This window comes from Gekko japonicus, unplaced genomic scaffold (assembly GCF_001447785.1).
Source record: "Gekko japonicus isolate JY-2015 unplaced genomic scaffold, Gekko_japonicus_V1.1 scaffold302, whole genome shotgun sequence".
NCBI lineage: Eukaryota > Metazoa > Chordata > Lepidosauria > Squamata > Gekkonidae > Gekko > Gekko japonicus.
The window spans coordinates 98,863-119,118 of NW_015170283.1; positions in this window are offsets into that span (position 1 = coordinate 98,863).

Here is a 20,256-nt window from a genome sequence, read left to right on the forward strand (position 1 = left end):
GAGAGTCTGTGACTGGTCCAAAATCACCCACTCAGCTTCCACAGCAAGAACCTCGATTTGGCAGACCCTGCTCTGAAGTGTTAACTGCAATGCCATACTGGCTGTGGTATCACCTGGTATCACAAGTGAACCCAGACAACAGATCTCTCTCTCTCTCTCCCCTTGGAGAAAATAACTGCTTTGGAGGGTGGACTCTATGGCATTCTGTTCAGCTGAGGCCTCTCCCCTCCTCAAACCTTGGCTTCCATAGACCACACCACAAAATCTCCAGGAATTTCCAAACCTGGAGCTGGCAATCCTAGTCAGGACTGGCCCCAGTGAGTTCCCCACAAAGGCCTGGAAAGGACCTCCTGGCTTTGCCTTTTTACTGACAGAACCAAGCTTGGTTGCCTAGGAACAGCCACTGAGAGAAAAGTTAGTCCCACAGGAGCCAAGCAGGAGAAGTGTCTTTGTCAGGAGAGACAGCCATTTTGGCAGTTATTCTGACAGGGAACAGTGGCTAAGGCAGCAGTGAGTGGGGAAGAGGAGTGGACTCAGCACCAAGCCTAAGGCACGTGATTACTCTTGAGTGGTGGTTGATGGGCCAATGGCTGATGGAGCGCACAGCACAGCTGATGGGAGAGCTGGAAATGGCCAACGTGTTAGGAGAATTGTGTGTGTGTGTGTGTGTGTGTGTGTGTGTGTGTGTGTGTGTGTGTGTGTGTGTGTAAGATGACTAAGGGAAGGATATTGATCAAAAGCCTCATTCTTGAGAATTCATAGCCAGGGTCAGGTACACTTATTCCTATAGTAATTATTCAGTTGTGTAACAACTGAAATTACCTTTCTTGCTTGGTCAGAAAAGTTAAAGGAAGGAAGGAGCAAATAGTGATCACTGAGGAAAGCCAATTAAGGTCAAACATGTCTGGTTAGGGTCAATATTTGTCACCTTTGGCTGTCATTGTACATTATCAATGATAATTGAAATTATTGTGACGGCCAATATCAGTTTTTAATCTACTGTGTAAATTTTTGTATATGTGTTAATCTTTATTAATTTTTAATTTGACTAACAGTATTAATGGGCCTATTATATTTATATTTTTGATGATCTTAAGAGTAGAATTACAAAATGGTGATAAAAAAAAGATTAATGGCATTGACAAACTACCATGTGCAAAACAATATTTAAAGAACAATCCTAAACAGATCTATTTAGAATCCTACTATTCCATGGGACTTATTCCTTGGAAATTGTTCTTAGAATAGCACTATTCATCGGGCCCCTTCCTTCCCCTTACAATGGGGAAGCCAAGAGGATAGAGTTTGAGCCAAGAGAAAAGATGAGGTATAACTGCTTAATGAATAAATGATAGGAGGAAAAAGTACTGGTAATTTACAGTTGATTCATGAGCCACGCATCCCACAGGAAGTAATCAAACTGGAAGGAGACAGATGGAATTGAGATTTAGAGGGACAGTAGTCCTGGGTAGTCTCCACTGTACACTCATTGTCCCGATAGGGCACTTGGTATTGAAAAAGATCACTATAAATCATCACGCCAGTCTAGAAAAATCACACACACTACTGGAATGTAGCTGGCTGATTACAATGTCATCTGTTTCATAAAAGTTGAGTAACAAATCAGGGCCATTGCAGACTAAATGGCTATTGTGCAACCAAGCTTAGGGCCAAAACAAATGCTGCAAGATCTGTGATTGAATTGTGATTGAGTCCTTCAAGTATTTTTTACAATGCTCACTGGAACTACACTGGAGGCCCAATTCAGCTCAGGGCCGTGAGAGGTGAAAGAAAGGGGAATCTAATATTCCTCCTGATATGTACTTCCCATGATACGCTGGTTTGTCTCACGATCTCTTCTCCACGGACCTCTGATCTTCTGGACTGGTATCTATAATTCTTTTAAATCCCTTCTGAATTCCTGCTCCTTCCTATATTTCTGTTAGCCTGCGTGTTTGCTTTCCAGTGTGCATTTATTTCTGTATATATGCATTATTTTATTATTTCCCCTTTCAATTAAAGAACCTTTCTTAGTTAAGCAACAGCCTGGTTTATTTCTGAGAGCTTCTCTAAGGGAAAAATCCCCTTAAAAGCGGGTGGAGAAATCCCCCAAATAATTAGGAGACCTCCCCTTTGGGTAACAGACGAACCTCCAAAAATATCCAACAGGGAAAAACCAAGGACAAAAGGGAAAATACAATCACTCTTAGAAAAAAGATAATGAAATCAAGAAGAAGCAATGCAAAAGTCTTGTTTTGTCTGTCATAGCTAAGACTTTGATAGGTTAAACTCATGGTTGTTTAGAGGAATCAGACTGGACTTCCAGGGTTCAGAGATCAAGCTTAGGGACTAGATTCATAGAGATATGAACAGAGAATATCACATTTTTCCAGCAACAAAATGTTGTTGTTTTGAGTGCTGGGAAAATACTATCTCCCTGCAACAGATATGTAAGGATAATTTGCTGCACTATTCATCGATAGTTTCAAAAAACAACTTGTCTGGTGAAAGTGCTACATACTGTTTCCCCATGTACTCAACACAGCACTATAAACTAGCAAAATCCCAGTTGTTTTCTCAAAGATCAGCATCACACAGAAAACTGACAGAAAAAAAGCAAAGTACCAGCATGAAGCCTGACCTGGTTGGAACCTGAATTAATCTGAATCCTGCCGAGAATAGGCAGCAATTACCTGGCCTCGTGAAGGTTTCTGTTCATTATCTTTTCCACCCATGGCAGTTTGCCATTAGCCTTTCCTGCTTCTCTTCTTGACATGGGTTTCTGTTGGTTGCTAAGTCACCCTGTCCACTTCTTGCGCATGAGTTAGCAATTGGGGGGGGGGGGGAACATGACAGAAAAGCCTTTTCTAATCCACTTTTTGATGTTGATACCCCAAGTCCTCCATAAAACCAAACTTCCTCCATTAAGGCAAGCAGTTCAAATCATGTACTTTTGCATGGCAATGTTTTTGAAATACACATATCCTAGAAATCATACTCCTAGGATATATGTACTTCAAAGTGATTGCCATGCAAAAATGCTCTTTGGTATGTTTAAGGTGCTTGTAAAATCTCTTTCTCTGACTAAAGCATTTACTTTTCACTTATATTAATGGCCAATATGTCTTTTTGTGTGATACATTCAGCAAATGTTTAAAAGAAACCACAGTAGGAAAAGCCATTTATCACAGAAACAAAGGCTGTTTTCAAAGTGACTAGTTTCCAGCTACTTGACCTTGTGAACATTGGCTGGGGTCAAAATTAGCATCTCATACTGGTTTCCCTCTTTGGAGCCGTGTCCCAGCACCTGATATGACGAGAAAGTAAGTAAATGATCACCTAACAGTAATAAGTTTTAAATTTCACAACTACCTCAACCTAATAGCAAAGTGACCAAACTAGAAGTAATATTTACGTTTCCTTTGTGGCATTTCCTTCTCCATCCATTATCATTAAAAAAATACCTTCTAGTACTCAAGCATGCATTACCAGTGAGAATCTGCAAGTTCCCAAAACTCATATGCATAACTGTTCTTCAGTGTAACAGTCCTAAGAGGAGTGAGTGGAAGAGAAGACTTTCACCAAGAGGGTTTAGAAGGGAGGTCTGCTACTTGCTTAGAGAGAAACCATTTCCACTCTGCATGGCTCCTCTGTGTAGCAATTAGAGCAGCTGGAGTAATATCTGTTGCTACAGAGCACCATTGTGGGGGATATGTTCAAGACCCTATGTAAAAAGGAGAGCTCCAAACTCTCCAGCAAACCATTTCATCTGTTTCCTTGACAGGCACACAGTATGGCTATCTTCTTTCATGGCTGTATAAAGCAAAATCAATCCTCCACCATCATTCCTGATTCCATTTTCTCTTCTCTTATTTTGGAAACTGCATTCAATATATCTTTCTTTAGAACATTTACTGGATGGCAGTGTCTTTGCGTGGAAAATACACACGTGTCACCAGTTCCTGGCAGTGAATCCGCAGCAATGCATCTCTTGTTAGCATATCCACTCCTTGGGAACAGCATTTGCTCTGCGCTCAAACTCCAACACTGAAATGCGGGGAAAGTGCCAGGTCCCCAGTGCAACAGCAGCTATTGTGAGGGATGATAGTTGTTTTCTGAATCATAGTTGTGCTAGTCTCCTGGGAAACTACTGAATAGTGCCTGCAGCATCATTGTAATGATGATCAAGTCTATCTTATCTGCTCCTTTGAGAAAGTTTTTTAAAATGCCCTACCATTTCCATTGTTCTGCCTTTGGGATTATTTACCTTTTCCTATGACTTTCATAGACTTTGGAAATCCAGTTATTCAGTACTAGAGTATAAATACCCCACTCTCAATAGCAAGGTCATCACCTGGCAACAAGGCTTTTCTGAGTCTATTAAATGGGAAAAGGAACATAGAACCACTGACAACACATCAGAGTTTGCATTATGGTAGGACTTGCAAAATAAAGTGAGGCAGAAGGGGGGGGTGTACCATCTGGACAAGCTCCAAGAAGCTCTAAACCTCTAATAGATTGAGGATAGAATTTCCAGGTAACCATGCTGGTTGAGAGAAAACTACCCCAACAAAACCTACTTTTAAGACCAACCAAGATGACACAAAATAGTGTGCAAGCTTCTGAGTTCTCCTCCCCAGAACTCTTTATGTGGCTGGATGTTTAAAAAACTAAAGGAAGGAGGAGAAGAAAATGTTTCAGGTCATGAATATACAGCTTTCCTAAAAGCAGAGGGAAAACATGGCCATTCTTATATTTACAGTACTGGAGATTAATCCTTCTGTTATTCATGTTTGGCCATGTTGATTGTGAAAATAACTAAACCGTGTTGGCTAAAAAGCCAAAATGTGACCTCTCCCACACTCAGTGTGAAACTATGACAAGAATACATTTTGGTAATCAAGGCGTGTAAAAGAGGTAGTGGACTGAGCCAGCTGTGCACGCAGCCATTTCCAAAGCCACCTTAACAGTGGGCCTTTCTGCGTTCAGTCTTTACTCTTAATTTCCCCATAACTCATGGTGGTATGCCTTTGATTCGAAAAATTTCCTTTCATTCTACACATGTAATTATTCTTTGGCACTTCATGCTGGAACTCAAGTCTTTGTGGATTATGTTTTCTGCATACTCATGGAAGAAAGTGTGTTTTGAACCCTGATTGCACTTATCCTTTGGAGGAGTAGCCAAATCGCCAGCAGGAAATCCCTTCCCTTCAATGTCATGTTCTCTCTTCCTTTCCACAGAGCCCTGGCTGGTGGGAAGAATTCTTCCAGGAAAATCAGAATGACATTGGGTAGATGAGGCACTTCAGTGTTAACAGGGCAATGTTCGCTAGCATATGTAATGGGAATATTCCAGGGATAATGTATAATTATCAATGCTTAGTATCAAATCAAAATGCAAAGCATGCATCCGTTTTTGTTTTGACGGAATGTTGGTGACCTGTTTGGCTTAGAAGTGCTTCTTGATAAACTGGTTTTTCCAGTAGCTCTCCTATCCTACAAACCGCTGCAGACTTTAAACAAATGTAAATCCTCAGCAATTGCCCATGAGGAAACCTGTTATCATATAAATTGGGGGCCTAACATAGTCCAAAGAGAAAGATGCTAAAACAGGGAGGGCAGTTGGGTGGAATTTAAAGATTTACAGAGACAATTCTACTTTAAATAGTAGTATCGATTTCAAAATGGAGCAGAACAAAGATTCGTGGCAAAAGCATTTTTGGGAAGTGTAGTTCAACAGTGAGCTGGAAGCAGTTTGAATGCTGATCCCCCTAAAATAAATGCAGAACCAAGAAGAAGCCCCGACACAAAGTGGCAGTGAAACCAGGAGAGAATGCAGATTGGAAGATTGAGATGCGCTGAGAAACCAAGGGAAAAGACATGTGGAGAAAGGGCCAGTGTCTCATTACAAAGGAACCTCTTGTGCTGACAGGATTCATGCCTGATTTTTACATGTATTTGGCAGACGAATGACAGCTTTTGTGGCAATAGTTCCTTTTTGAAGTCAATGGGACATTCAAAGAAGTGATTAAGATCTGGACGTAGAGCTTTTTTTCCTTTAACTTGCAACCAGACACAATGTGTGCATTTCCAAACAAATACTTGAGCAGTTAGAAAATTATGTTATGTTTGCTGACGCAAAAAGTGACTAACAATAATATGAAAGGTAAAGCAAGTGGCTTAGATCCACTGGAGTTTTTTTAAGCGGGTGCAAAGATTTCTGTTTTTGCAGCTTCCCCGTCTGCTTTGACAGCTTAGAATAGTTGGAATATACAAGGTCTATAGTGCACCAACTTGAAGAAGATCAGAAGAACAGCCTATGGGGGACAGTTGAAGGACTGCTAGTTAGCATAGCTAGATTAGGGACTTTCCACAATTTCAAATTATGCCCTTTCTTTCTCCTGATTGGCTCTTTGGAGACTTCCTGCTCCAACTGAGCCCTCCCCCTTCATTTCTGTCTCTCAAAGCAGTTAGTTATTTAGTTAAGCCCAGGAGTCATTTCCTGCAGGAGCGCACAGGAGCGGAGCTCCGGCAGTAAAGAGCCCAGGGGGCGGGCACATGCAACAAGCCCCACCCCCTGCTCCCAGCAGCCCTTAGTCAGAGCAAGAAGCAGCCAGGTAAGTTGCAGAGCCCCCCCGGCCCCCCGGTCCAAAACAGTCCAGTGGCACCTTTAAGACCAAGTTTTATTCAGGTAAAAGCTCTCCCTCCTCTGTTAGGACAGATCTGCCACGTCCACATCCCCCCCAATAGCTAGCAATCCAAAACAGTCCAGTGGAGCCTGAGCGGTGGGTGTTGCCTTCTGATACACTTCCGGTGATGTCACAGGGTGTGGCATATGTAAATAAGATATGCTAATGAGTTATGCTAATGAGCTGCACCTCTTTTTCTACGAAATGACCCCTGGTTAAGCCTCTCTCCCTCTTCTCTGTTCTATCAGAGTTTATTTCTTCTGTAATAAACTATTCTTTAAACACTTGGTGCTTTGTTCCTCTGCATGTTTAAACTCTGCCAACAAGAATGCCCCCCCCAATCATGTTCTTGGGAGGAGAATGGTTACGAATACCTGGATATTATGCCTTTCTACCCTTTGGCCTTCCATAGTAAAGTATTGCTTTTCCTGTTGTAAAGAGTTGTGGAGTTTAAACCTGCCTGAGCATTATCCCTCTTCAGTCCTTTAGATCTGAAATATAAATCAGAAAGGTTACACTGAGACCAATTTCCCACAAGCCGCTGCTCCACCCTCGCTCTTCCCTTTACCCCGATCATATGTGTCAATTTCCCAGTATTTGCTGCGTGGCTGCATTTTCCCCCGCAGCTTCGCCTGATTTTCCCTGCATCTACTCAATCCTCAAAAAGCAAAATGTGGCCACGCCACAAATAATGGGAAATTGACACATATGATTGGGGTAAAGGGAAGAGCGAGGGCGGAGCAGCGGCTTGTGGGAAATTGGTCTGAAACTTTCCCCACATTAGGCTTATGAAGATTTCAGCCTGAACATTTCCCACATGTGGCAACACAGAATAATTTGCTTCCTAGGGTGAAAAACATTTTCATATATTGGGCTCTCCAGAAAACTAACTACCTTTCAGTTGACCTGGGCATTTCCCAGAATATTCAGCTCCTTTGCCACACAGACATCATTTGGCCTAATTAAGGCTTTAGTTTTTTTCAGTTAACTGCTCTTTGAACAAGGCAGTAGGACCACCGCCACCATCCCCAGTCTACTGAAACAATTAAAAATTGTGTGTCTAATTGTATTCAGGGAAGCAGCTACATGGAGTCACACTGTGTAGCACATGCTCTGATAGGTTGAATAAATCCTGGGAAACGTCTTAGGGGAAAAAAACCTTAGCCAATTTCTACCCCACTTAATTGTGAAGCAAAACTTATAAACCTACACAATTGGATAGGGACTGAATGTTGCTTTCATTTTGAGGGAAAGCAAAGCTAGCAGAGGTGAGAGGCAGGAATCCAGCACACTGTGTGCCTTCTTGTTTCCCTCCATGGTCTTCTTTCCCATGCAACATAAGCCTGTCATTAAATTAGGAGGCAATGTCTCAAAGAGACAGTAGAAAGGGAAGGCAAAGGCAGGGCAGTGGAACTGTCAGATTGACAAGAGTTTCTATATGATTAGAGCAGGCTCTTCTTGTTTGGATGAAAGCAGTGGAACTATCTGATGGCTCTTATTCCCCTGTTATCTTTAAATACAACACTTTAACTACGGCTACTCTCTGGAACCAGGACTCAGCTCATAGACAATCACTCTAATCATGATTTGCTTCAACAAATGCTAGTTTCATCACCTCTTTTGACCCACCTCCCTCACAGAGACTTGGTGGGAACCCCAGCCTACTTAGTGGTAATAGTACTATGAGTAAGTTAGAATGCTGTGCAAAACCACAGTTAATTCTAAACCCTTAAGCCAGTGGTTCTCACGCCACAGTTGACAGGAAGCCACATAGGCAGTTAGGCTCAACCAAAAGAGCCACTTTTACTTCCACCCCTAGCATCATGCCCGCGTCTCAGAAGCGAGACAAAAAAACTAACTTCAGTAGTGGGACCATTGCTGCATTTATATTCCACAGGTCCCCCTGAGGAAGCTTAACATGAAATGCATAGGAGTTATAACTGTTTTGGAATAAAATTTTCTTCCCTCTACACCATTGTTTTTTCTTTGCTTCTCTGCTCCAGCTGGTGCGCCCCTTCATTTTCTTCTCAGTGCACCTCAGAGAGCCTTGCAGTGTACTCATTCCAAGGGTGATAGCTGTTTTAAAGTGGGAGCCAACTTCTGATCATGTCCCATTGGGCAAGGACTGTGCCCACTATCCTGGAACTTGGGGGAGATGCCATATTGGGGAATGGTGCTCAGAAGAGCCACAGGTGGCATGTCAAAGAACCACATGTTTTCATTTCATTTCAAATCCATATAGGGAGAGACGGTCCTTCAGATATGTAGGTCATAGGCCACAAAGGGCTTTAAAGGTCATAGCCAGCACAGTGAATTGAACTCAAAAATGAACCGCAGCCAATGTAGCTACAGTTTTAAAACAAGCCAAATGCATTCCTGTCGGCCCCCTGGCAACCATCAAGCTGCCCTTTCCGAACCAGTCACAGTTTCCTGTTTTCTTCAAGAACCCCCCCCCCCCCCAGTGGAGTGTATTCCAGTAGTCCAACTATGGAATTACGGTACAAAGGTTAGTGGAGTAGCCTGCATTCACGATCATACTAATCATAGCTAATGTAATTTACTATAATTAAATGGTGGTTTTGTGTGATGCCTAAACTATGCTTATCTGTGCCTCCCCCCAAAAAAAGATGGTCTAGAACCAAAATTTTCTTGGAGATCGGTTTACTGTTTTTCAGGTACTGTGAAAACAAACACAAATCATTTATGTAAGCCACAGCATGACTGACACATAAAGGAATCAAAATAAAATGCATTGATCAAAGTCAGTCTGTAGGTTCTGCTTAAGCCACAAGCTCAGAGAAGCTCTATTTTTATTTTTAAACCACACATTTTTATTTTAAGACATGACATGGGTTATTTTGAAGTGGTGGAGAGAGATGCTATAGGATTTATAATCAAAATGTTCTTTCACATCACCTATTACGTGATCTTTCTTCACTGGGGATGCCAGGAATTAAACCCAGGACCTTCTGCATACAAAGCAGGCCCTCTACCACTGAGCTGTGGCCCCTCCTCGGTGTGGCAAGGAGGAGCCTGGCTGGCTGAAGTACTTTTTGCCTTGCTCTGAATCCCTTGGGGTGCCGCAAGAAGACAGGTTTCAGTGAAGAGCCTCTGTATTGACTAGCTGCCTACAGTCATTCTTTTATTGCTGCCAGTCCAACAGTTGCCAGGCAATATCCTAGGTCAGCCTACTGCTGCCAAGCCAGCCCAGCCAAAACCCGCCCTTCTCTGTCTGTTGCAGCCCATCCCTGGACAACACCTCTCCAGGATCAGGGGAAGATGGATGATAGCACTGAAGGAGTGAACCAAGCCTCTCTCAGTCCCGCTACTATAACACAGAAGAAGCCAGAGAACAAAGTTTGCGTCCAGTGTCACTTTTTAAGACCAACAAAGTTTCATTCTGGGCATAAGCTTTTGTGTGCAGAATATCCAGAATAAAACTTTGTTGGTCTTAAAGGTGCCACCGGACTCAAGCTCTGTTCCATTGCTTCAGACCAACAGGGCTGCCCCACCTGGACAGAAGAGGCAGTCAGGCTTTCCCTCCAACCCTTAAAGACTTAAGGCGACGGGAGAGATTATCTGCCCATGTGACAGAAGCATCTCAGTCTGCCTTAATTAAGAACTGTATAGCTGTTATCTCATTCCAGAGAGATGAACCTTTGATACATTAAACGATTGCTGCATTCAGTGTTCCCTCAAAGCATTTCCTGTACGGTGCCTGTTGCTTGCAAATAAGTCATCTGAGGACATAATGCCACGATAGAAGAGGCTCCTTTAGCCTGTCACTCTGACTATTCTTGGGGGGGGGGTATGTGCAGTCCACTAGCAGCCTGTAGAAAAAAAAAGATGGGAAAACCAGAACTGCAAACATTTCAGACCAAAGGTCAAAACAGAACAGACGAGAGAGCCGGAGAGATGTGACTAGAGCTTTCCAGAATCTTTTTGAACTTAGTTACTACTGCATGGGCCCATAATTGAGATCGTGGTTGCCTGGGGAGAGCAGAGAGAGTTTAACACTTCCACCCTCTGCACAGTTTCACTACAGAAATTGTTGCCAGCCCCCCCTTTCATCTGCACACCCCTCCCTCCAAGCCTGAATGCATGTGTACATATAACACTGTGAACAAGCACAGGGCATGGACAGCAATCACCATGAGTTGTGTCTCAAGATGGATCTCTTGTAGCAGCAAACACAGCAGAGGATCTTGCAGCAATGAGCACAGCAGATGCTTTCCGAGGCAGCCTTTTGGGGAGGGGACTGAGAAGCATAAAAGATGGGAGGGAGAGAAGGAAGCAGGGAAAACAGAGAAGGTGAAGCTGAAGGGGGGGGAAGAATAGAAAAATAGGCATGGAGGAGACAATAAAAGGGGATGGAATTACAGGGAGTGGGGGGAAAGCTGAAGATGGAGGGGGCAGATAAAAGTAAGTTGATGGCTGGGAAAAATAGAAGCTACAGAGGCAGGCAGGGGGAGAGAAAGAAGAGGGACTGAGATGCCCCTGTGAGTCCATGTTGCCTCCCTTCCCCCTGCTTGGCATGTTTCGTTTAATCCTGAGGCTGGGTGTAGACTTTCCAATTTCCCGGGGGGGGGGGGGCTGGGGCTGGGCCAGAGGCATTGCTTTGCTAGGAGCAAGGGTGGCTCCCGGGGGAGGCTGAGCACCTTCCTGAAAATTTCGGTGGGGGCTGAAGCCCCGCCGCCCCCACGAAGATTATGCCTCAGCAAACATTGGTTTTATAAACTCATAGCTGCATTGTAATGCAGAAGGGGAAGATCAGGGATGGGAGGGACTTCTTTACCCATCAGTGCCACCCACTCTAATTTTCACCCACTTTCCCATAGATGGAAGCAAACCCACTGAGGGGAGGGCATGGTAGAAGACAGAGCCTGGAAGCATATAGGATAAAGTCAGCAGAAGGATTTAGCAGAACCTCAACTATTCTGCTCTCTGAATGACCTCAACCACCACATTCACATTATCGCAACCAAACCTAGAGTTGCAGGCTCAGACAGACAAGATGAAGGTCCAATTTGCATTGGTATTTCCCACCATTGTGCCAATGATCTCACATCATCTCACAAATTTCTGTCTGCATTTCATGCCACGTCCACTCTCCTGTTGTTCCATTTCAGCATCGGCTGTCCGCATCATTTTATTGACATTTAGTAGTGACTCTGAGGTCACAACGGCGTCTCACTGCCTTATCTGAATGTGGTTTTAAGGGGGTACAACTGGTCCTCCCCACTGTTGAGCCGCTGTGAGCAAAAAGCAGACAACTGGAGCTGAATCCCCCCCCCCCATCTTTTCTGAGGAGATACACAAATTGCCACAAAGGAAACATGTTAGCTGAAAATCCAGTCATCTGCGTTTAAAAGCAGCCAGGGAACATTTTTCCGCGATCATATTGCGGGTGGGGGTGGGTCACAGGTGCCGTTTTCTCCTTGCAGCGCAGCACCCTACTGGCGCCCCTGGGAGGCCACTCCTCCCCCCTCTCTCATGCATTCTCCCTAAACAACTGGCATCCTGATGCAGAGGAGAGCTTTATACTGAGCCATATGGGAAGCCGGCGCCACAGCAGCACGGAACAGCTTTACATAGCAAATGCAGATTGGGCCGAAGTCTTCTACTTCCATACATAAAATGTAAATCACTGACTCATGGAGCCTCAGTTTGCCTCCAAGCTGCTTGGAGAAGAATGAGGAGGTTGAATTTTCAGTCTCCACTTGGTTTTGTTACTCAAAACTGGCTTCCCTACTTCATTAGCATTTAAAAGGAGAAAATAGGCTCAGTTGCAGCAACTAGAAGCCAGGATGCGGAGGCTGGTGGAGTAGGGCAGTACTTAGTAGCATCTGACAGGGGACATCTCCTCATGGGGCAGGAAGTACCGCCAAGGGATGGAGCCTCAGACACACAGTGCGTATAGCTAACAGGAAATATTATTTATCCCAGTTGTTTATTTAAACATATGTTTATCCCATTTGTCCAGGCTAGTTCAGGGCAGCTGAAGCAGAAAACCGCTTTGCTTCCTTGTTTCTGGCCCCTTATCCTGAGATCAAACTCCTTTTCTGGAATCCCTGAAGTAAAGCCCTGAAATGTTAAGTCAAAGACTGAAATTTGGCAACTTTGCACACAGCTGCTAAGACAACATTTCAAGTTGTGCCTCAAGGGACAAACTACTAGAACCTTGGAGACACGTTTTAGTTGCAAAAAAAATAGCCAGGGAGGGGGTAATCAGAAAAAAGCCCTTCTGGCTGCTTTGTTTTCCAGGAGGGAAGAAAAGTACACGTATTGTACCTCTCTTTTTCCCCTCTGGGAGCTTAAAACATCCCAGGGAAGGGCAATTCCAACAGGGGAAATGGTAAAGGGAAGGGAGCATTTAGTACCACAGCCTTGATCCATAGTGTACCCCTCCCATATTGTACCGCAGCTGCTTTTTGCAACTAATATACACATTACGTGTTGTTTGGCCTTAAGGTATTTGTGACACTGTAGTTCTGTGGTGACAGAGACTTGTTGTAAAATACAGTGATGTTTAGCCAATGACAGTTCTTAGGGACTTAATAGGAGAGCAAGCCAGCTGATCACAGCCAGTTTTCCCCTAATTCTCTTGTCTCTTTAGCATCAGGACCAGACAGGAGAGAAGGTATTTTGTGTCAAATTTTAAAAAATGGCCTAAGGTCTTGTGCTGTTAATTTGTGCAGAAACCAGAAACAAAATCATATAACTGAATGGAAAATATGCCCTTGTGAGACCTACACTTAGCTAATTCTGTGTAGCATAAATGAAATGTAGTTTTCTTTCAACATGGGAGAGGAGCAGTGTATTTTGTGTGGAATTAATGGCTTGCCATCAATGCTCCCTCTAAGCTGTGGAGTCTTGTGAGCAAATATTCAACTTTGTAAGCTGCTGGCATTAAAGCTGTGAGTGAGTGATTTGGCTACTGCATAAATTAGTTTGTTTTGGAGCCATCCTTCCTGAGCTAAGACAAAAATGTGTGAGCCGGAGGCTAATAAACTGTGAGCTAGCTCACACTAACTCAGCTTAGAGGGACACTGCTTGCCATGCTTTGCTGAGGAAACTGTTGCTGCTATCTCAGAATTTCCATGAAAGCAAAGTTCATTTTGACTTTGTATCAAGTAGATACTGCAGCAGTAATTCCATCATGATGTTTACCAGCTTACTTTCTTCGCAAAGGCTGCTTGAGCTACAGTGGATCAGATGCCTGTTTGGAAACTTGTCACTAAATTCATAATTCTGTGACAGTATAAACTGCAGTGGGAGTAATCAGCCAAGAAGAAGGTGGGTAAAATGGTGTGATAGACTTTTTACAGATGTATGCATGGTGTGTGGGGGGAGCAGTAAGATGCCCGGAAATGTGGCAGTTATTAAAAATAATGAGAGAGGGTAATAAAAATACCTAATACAGGTGCGCAAAATGAATGTCACTCTTGCCTTGCATCTATACTGCGGAATGCTTAAACAACATTCTCCCAACCCTTTTGGACACTATGCTAATCAGATTCTGTAGGTTTAAATTAAAAGAATTAGAAAACTAAGAACATTTGCTTTGTATATTTTATTCTGAACAGGGAATGTGAGTTTATTTTTAAAATTCTGTTGCTTAAGGACTGAGGAAGAAATACTGGGAGGGGGTACCTTGCCCAAGACACTCGAAACAAAGTGAACAACTCATCTGTAGAGACTGGGAACAAGCATTTTAGAGCTGTAGAGAAAGAATAAAATGTACAGGAAGAAAAATAAAAACTTTATGATAAATGCGAGAGTCATCTTTGATTTCTGAGACCTGAAAAGAAATGTTCATTATTCTAGAATTCTGGGAAACAAACATCTATTCTTTGGAAAGAAAGTGATTTGTCTACATAGTTCACCAGATAATATGAATGATGCTGTTTCCTGGACTCTTTCTGTACACTTGTGGATCTCACAAATACATTTTTTTTTGTATTTTAAACATGGTTTAATATTTAGGAATAAGACATTTGAGCAATAATTAAAGTGCTCATTTTATAAGCGAAGTAAGTTTTTTATATTAATGATTAATTACCTATTTGTTTTTATTGTAGTTTTAATGACTTATATGTATTCGTTGTTTTTATTTATTGTATCCTGGATACGTCTTTTCAACAGGAAGGCAGAATAGAAATCAACTAATAATAATGCATCGGGTTGGATCCTGTGGATCTGTTCTGCTAATGAACATAAGAACATAAGAACATAAGAGACGCCAATGTTGGATCAGGCCAAAGGCCCATCCAGTCCAACACTCTGTGTCACACAGTGGCCAGAAATAACAGTGCCATCAGGAGGTCCACCAGTGGGGCCAGGACATTAGAAGCCCTCCCACTGTTGACCCCCCCCCAAGCACCAAGAAGACAGAGCATCACTTGCCCCAGAGCCCCTAGCTATACCTTGTGGCTAATAGCCACTGATGGACCTCTGCTCCATATGCTTATCTAATTCCCTTTTGAAGCCGTCCATGCTTGTAGCACCCACCACTTCCTGTGGCAGTGAATTCCAAGTGTTAATCACTCTTTGGGTGAAGAAGTACTTCCTTTTATCCGTTCTAACCCGAACGCTCTGCAGTTTCATGGAGTGCCCACGAGTTCTTGTATTGTGAGAAAGGGAGAAAAGTACCTCTTTATTTACCTGTTCTTTCCCATGCATAATCTTATAAACCTCGATCATGTCACCCCTTAGTCGTCTTTTCTCCAAGCTAAAGAGCCCTAAGCGCTTTAACCTTTCCTCATAGGGAAAGTGTTCCAACCCTTTTATCATTCGAGTTGCCCTTTTCTGCACTTTTTCCAAAGCTATAATATCCTTTTTAAGGTGTGGTGCCCAGAACTAATTAATGCTGGTACAACTCTGCCATTAGTGGACAGACTCACAACTTCGAACCCATAAATTGGCTGCTAGACCTTGAATTAGTATCCTGGTTTAGTTCTGCATTGTGGGCCGCCACATCTCAGCTGATAACAGCAGTCCTGAACACAGTTACATCGTTCTAAACTAGGGTTGCCAGGTCCACCCTGGCCACCAGCAGTGGGAAGGGAGTAGGATTGCCAGTCCAGGTTGGAAAATTCTTGGAGATTTGGGGATGGAGCCTGGGGGGGGGGAGCTCAGTGGGGAACAAAGCCATAGAGTCCCCTCTCCAAAGCATCCATTTTCTCCAGGGGAAGTGATCTCTGTAGTCTGGTGATGAGCTGTAATTCTGGGGGATCCCCAGATCTAGGGTTGCCAGATCCTACCTTTCTGCCAACGGGAAATCCAAGAGTCTTGTCCAGGCACGCAGGGTGCAGTGACGTCAACCGGAAATGACATCATCATGTCGCCGATGTCAGGGAGTGACACTCTAGTTTTGGGGCAAAACTCTCTGGCTTGTAGCTGATTTTACCATAGAGTTTTGCCCAAAAACTAGAGCATCACCCCCCCGACATTGGTGGCATGATGATGTCGCTTCCAAGTTACATCATCATGCTGTGTTTTGGGGCATTTGCGGGTGGGGTTTCCCCCTGCTGGCCAGCTGGCTGCTGGTGGGAAGAGCCCACAAAATCAAGGGAACCCAGGGGCCTGGCAACCCTACCCAGGTCCCACCTGGAATCTGGCACCCTTAAGCCCATTGACCTCAGGGGACGTAGAAGGGTGTGATTCTGCTTAGGACTGCACTGTCACAGACTTCCATACTAAAATTAAATCTAAAATAAAACTAAAATCTAATAAAGTTATATACAGATAAGGAAGAAAAAGGGTCTTTAGGGTTGGTGCTCTAACTGCCACTGAAAATTACTTTTTTTTAATAAATAGTTTTTATTACTTTTAACATAATTTACATTCCATATAACTTTTCCATTGTATCTGCTTTTTCGTTGTTTGCTTATCAAGCCATTATTAACACATATTAAAGAGTCTTTACATACTTTACATTCCATAAACCTTTTCCACAAACATTACATCTGATTTTTCATTGTTTGCTTATCAAGTCCTTATTAACACATATTGAAGAATCTTACACATTTATCCTTCTCAGCCATTCATATACTTTAACCCATCTTTTATTAAATACTTCGTCGGATTTATTTTGCAATCTCAAGCTCAAGGTGTCCATTTGTGCTAAATCTAGCACTTTCACTACTAACTCTTCCCTTAACGGTATCTATATATCTAATAGCCAAGTGGCCCCGTCTGTGCGGATATCTAAATCCGCACTCCGGGGCCACTTGGGGGGCAGGGAGAGGTTTGTGCACACGTGGGGCAGTCCCCACGTGTGCACAAAAATGCTAAATGTTGGAAAAAATTTCGGGGGGATGTTTAACGGAACGCTCTACGAAGGCCGCCGCCGCTTGCGAGGGGAACGGGGAGCGGCGAGCAGGGGGGCTCACCCCACGTACCTACTTGCAACAGGTTGAGCCCGCCGAGCCATGAGGTGGCCGAGCCCCTGCCGGGCCCTCCTCCTCCTGCCACGCCGTCACTGCCTCCTTCCCCGGAAGAGAAGCCCGCCGCCTGCCCCGGCAGAGCTCGCCCGGCCGGACTGCTTTGGAAGGTGTGCCGGGATTGGGGGGGGAGAGTAGCGAGGGCCAGGGGGAAGGGAGAGAGAGCAGCGCCGACTTCCCTACTCCTGCTGCTTCCTCCCCCCCCCCACGAGTATCGCGGGTCCCCCTCTTGTCATATCTAATTTCCACTTTGGGGCCAATAAAATTCGTGTGGCAGTTATTATATATAACATTAAATATCTCTCCTTCTGGCTATACTCCTTGGGCAACATATTTAATAGATATATTAAACCAGTAACTGCCACTGAAAATTACTGAAAAGGCCCAATGTTTTTAAAATCAGTTCGGGCAACAATCTCATGGGAAACAGGATGAGAATTTTATAAACAATTAAAGAAAAATAGTCTGCACTTCACTCTGCATTTGTAGTGTTCTCAGGGAACCAGTGGACCACAAGTAGGAGAGGCCTTTAAATTTGCCAGCATTTTTTCCTTCTTTGGAATACTATATCTAGATGGTGAATGGGATGTGTGCACCTTGCGTGATATTGTGGTCCTCCAGGTTTGCTAGAGTGGTGCTATTTTGAGGCTGGGCGCTACAGTGAGCATTCTTCTTGTAGAAGAACGGAATAACTGCCCAAATGCCAAACACATAACATTTCAAATTATCCTTCCTATAAACTATCTTTCGAACATGAAATTGAGTCAACTTCAGAGGACAGCAGAAGACAGGAGGGCCTGGCGGGACTTGGTCCATGGGGTCGCAAAGAGTTGGACTCGACTGTGCGACTGAACAACAACAAATAAACTATCTTTAAGATTCCTACTCAGTCTGAGACCTCTGGACTAACCAATACAACGCACGTCCATGAAGACTCCCCTTTTGTGCCTGATTCTTGATAGCCTTTCTGTGGCCTATGCTGCTTAGGTCACTATCCTGGATGAAGATCAAATAAGGGAGTTGCTATAGTAGCCCTGTGTCATCAGCAAGACCATAACACCTGTCTTGGTGGTGTTAAAAATACAGGCCTTACTATCAAAAGACTGATCTACCACTATACAAGCTAAGCATGGCAGAGACCTGCTCATGTATATCTATCAAATAACCAGCCACAATTTTCTCATTATCTTCTTAGATTTTGAACCCCTGAAGTTTGGGACCCTCACATTTTAGTCTTACTTCACTACAACCGTTGATGTCAGGTAGGTAGATTCTATTAGTATTTTTGTTATTGGGTATGCTCAGACTTCTACAAAACACGCTAGTGTGTATTAGAAGCATTATTTGCATTTATAAAGATTTCCACAATATTTACTTAGTTCTTCTGCCCAAGCTCTTTACCCGCTTTCCCTCTACTTCTCTGGCACCTCACAACCTTTACAGGATTCTCCCCCCAACAGGTTTGTGCAAATCTATATTTTCTAGAGATCAGGCTCAGCCTTTGGAAAAGATCAGCTTTTCACTGGCTTCACTCTCAGTCTGTAATTCATCAGGCATCAGCAGAGTAAGACAATGATGCTTTCATGTCATCTGCTTGGGGGGGGGTGTCTCTGAGATTCTCTGCTATGTGAGTCATCCCTGTCTTACACACAAAGCCTATATGATTCTCTTACTTGAGAAATTACAAAGCACATATACAGTATAATTTATCTTCTCCTATATATTAGTTTATTTTTATTCCATTTCTGTTTCTTCCATTGGTTCATCAACGGTTGCAGCTGGCAACCTTGCCTAAAGGTAAAGGTTCCCTTGCTCGAAAGCCAGTCGAGTCCGACTCTAGGGTTGCGGTGCTCATCTCCGTTTCGAAGCCGAAGAGCCAGCGCTGTCCGAAGACGTTTCCGTGGTCATGTGGCCAGCATGACTAAACAACAAGGCGCACGGAACGCTGTTACCTTCCAACCAAAGTGGTACCTATTTATCTACTTGCAATTTCTTGCTTTCAAACTGCTAGGTTGGCAGGAGCTGGAACTAGAAACGGGAGCTCACTCCGTCATGCGGCAACTCGGGTCTCGAACTGCTGAACTACTGACCTTCCACAGCCTGCAGTTCAGCGTCTTAACCACTTGAGCCACTGCAGCTTAGTGGTAATATAAATCTTCTTTCAAGGCTCTGAGACAGTGCCTCAACAGAATTTTTTAAAAATATCCTCTATAATCCCAAACTATACAGTGCTTCCCATGGAATATGTAAGGCCCAAACTTTCACAGCTATGGCACTTCAGATGTGACACTAGCATATTTTAATCAGGAATACCTAGAAAATGAAATACACAGTTCTTTCAGTATTGTATACCTTTATACAAGTGGTATACACTCTATACCAGTGTATCTTTAAGAAGAAAAAAATGTGGTTAGCCATTAACAGTGGTTTCTGGTTTACAGTTAGGGTTACCAGCTTGTGGGAAGTGCTTGGACAGGGTAGGATTTAGAGAACAGAGGGACCTGACAGGGACATGATGCCTTCCTCTGAAACTGCCATTTCCTAAAGGGCAAATGATCTCTGTAGCCCAGCAAGCAGTTGTAATTCTGAGAGAACTCCAGGCCTCACCCAGAGTCTGGCAACCCTATTTAAAGTAGATAATGAGGGGTGGATCAATGGACTAGAAGGAATCCTATAAAGGCCATCATATTAACATTAAGCTCATGCAGTATCAAATCAGGATGGGTTCAGGTCCCCATTCTGCCATGCAATTCACTGGGTTAGATGGACCAGTCATTTCCCCACAGTTAATTTAGCTCGCAAAGCCGTTGTGTGGTCAGTACAGATTCCACCCTAAATTCCATGGAGGAAGGGCAGGATAACAATCTAATAAAAGAAATGAATTATAAATGCCAATGTAAATTTTAATCTGCCTTCTAAAACAAATAATGACTTTCAGTGGTAGGCTTGTTTAATTTGAGTTGAAAATCAGGTATGTGTCATTTACCCATCATAGCTCTTTGCTGAAAAATATATAGAGATATTCAAACCAATGTAGGGCTGCCAGTTTCAGGCTCTGACCTGAGGCTAAAATGTGGGGTGTCATTCACATGAACATATGAAGCCAGTCTGGTGAACTGGTT